Raw genomic sequence first — 2,377 nt, forward strand, 5'->3', positions numbered from 1 at the left:
CCCGGCCCCGCCCGGCCCCGCAGCGCCCCCCGCCGCCCGCGCCGACAGCGCCGCCCCCGCCGCCATCTTGTGGCGAGGGAGCAGCGCGGGGCGGGCCCGGACACGGCGCCGGGGAGAGCGAACGGGAGATGTGAGGGCACGGAACGAGTTCCTTCCCCCAATTGGGTTTTATTACACCAAACATACCCACGCTGGGAAGGCGTGGCTCTGAAAAAGAAATCTGCAGGCTTCTCATGCAGTACTTCCGTAGGGCAAAGCCATGTAAAATTGGACGTGGGAGGATCGGGTTCTTGGTGTCTCGGGGTTGGAAGGGTCACTGCGATATCGGTGCCGTGCATTTCTGCAGTTGAGGACTTTTTGCCGTTTTCCGGGAAACACTCTGCAGTGCTCGATTGGGCACAGGAGTAAAAAAGGGTCTTTTACGCCAGCCTTATTCAGAGCACTACAGTGGCAAAAGTAACTGAGATTTTAATTTGCTCTGTTAGAAAGCCCAAGGATTTACTAATCTCATGGTTTCTTCCCAACAAACCCCGGTTACTGCTGCATGCTTGAATTTCTGGACACGTGAGCAGTTTGCCATCATCACAAAAGATGAAGTCAAGCTCCCTAATTTGGGGAAACTGCAGGTGTCCACACATCCGGCATGTGCTGGAATGACAGGCCCTTCCCTGGGAAAATACAGATCAACTGAAATGGGCCGGTGGAGAGCCACCAAAATGGGCAGGGGTACATTGACTGTGACAAAAGTGTGGGGGAACCGGGCACACAGCCTGGACAAGGGAAGATGAGGTTAATACGTGGAAAAAACTTGCCCCGTGATATCAGGCAGGCAGTGCCTTATGAAGGTGTGCAGGCTCCATCCTTGAGAGATTTTAGGACCCAACTGCAGAAAATGCTGAGCTGCCTCCTCTGATCCCAGAGGTGGTCCTGGTTGCAGCAGGGGGTTGGACTGAAGATCTCCGGAGCTGCCATCTAACCAGAGCGATTCTCTGGGAGCCTCAGGTTCTTCTGCAATGGGAAGAACATGGTTATGTCTTTTTCTGTGTGAGGCACAACCTTAAAACAAAATTTACCTGCAGATTTCAATTCTCAGCTTACAATCTATTAAAAAAAATTCTAACAAGGCTTTCTAAAACAGTTGTTTCACATTTACTTTGGTCTTTAAGAAAGTGTTTACTGAATTAGTCTGATGAGTCTTGTCTTACTTCAAACACCTCCTTGTAGAATGCTCTCACAGTCAGAACTGTCCATCCCCTAACAGCTCCTCCTGGCCAAACCAGACAGACTTAAAGATGTCCCATCGCTCCCTTAGCAGATCGCCAGGCCTCCCACTACTGAATATGTTAAATAACAGGGCTACCCCACCACCTCCCTGTCCCTTCTGAAGAGTTCACCCCCATCCATTGCACCACTCCAGTTGTGCCACTCATCCCACCATGTCCCCATGATGGCAACTATGCCATAGTTTTCCTGTTGCACTGTGGCTTCCAGGTCCTTCTGTTTGCTGCCCATGCTGTGGGCATTGGGGTAGATGCACTTCAGGGGGGTTATTGATCCCAATGCCTTTTTGGGCAGAGAAGCTCCAGTTCCTGAGTGACCATTCTCAGGAGCTTCCATGGGTTCTAGCACACCAATAACACTTTCATCCTTGCTGTTGCATGGATCTCCATCCCCTACCTCTACTGAGATGGCAGACCGAAGGACCTCGCTAGCGCACAGTCCCTCAACACTGGCATTGTCACCCCCAGGATTATCTCCAGTGACCTGATTTTATCCCCTCCCCCCTTCAAATCCAGTTTAACTCTCACCCAACATGCCCTGCTAACTCCTGTGCAAAGATCCCGTTCCCCTCAGAGACAGGGATGTTACCAGCACGCTCGGTGTCAGCTAAACCAACCCGCGACCAAAAACCCCAACGTTCTGCTGCTGGGGCAGCGTGAGGAGCAGCAAAGGTGCTCAGCACTGACTCAAACATCCAGGGGTTATCAATGCTCCATCCAGCACAAATCCAAAACACAGTCTCGGGGAAGAAATGGAACTCTTCCTCCCTGCCCAATGCAGCACACTCTCCACCTCTTGTTCTGTGCCATGTACATCCTGCTCAGGTCCCACTCTATCCAATACCCACCACCACCCTTTGCTATCAAACACAGATATCATTCCCTTTGTCTGTGGACCACTCCTGTGAAATGTCCATAAAATGCCCACAAAATGTCCACAAATGTTCAAAAAAATCACAGAATCACAGAATGGTTTGGGTTGGGAGAGACCTTTAAGTCATCTTGTTCCAACCCCGTGCCACGGGCAGGGATACCTTCCACTAGATCAAGTCGCTCCAAGCTCCATCCAACACTGAACACTTCCAGGGATGGGGCAT

This window comes from Neopelma chrysocephalum, unplaced genomic scaffold (assembly GCF_003984885.1).
Source record: "Neopelma chrysocephalum unplaced genomic scaffold, ASM398488v2 Primary Assembly neopelma1_185629, whole genome shotgun sequence".
NCBI lineage: Eukaryota > Metazoa > Chordata > Aves > Passeriformes > Pipridae > Neopelma > Neopelma chrysocephalum.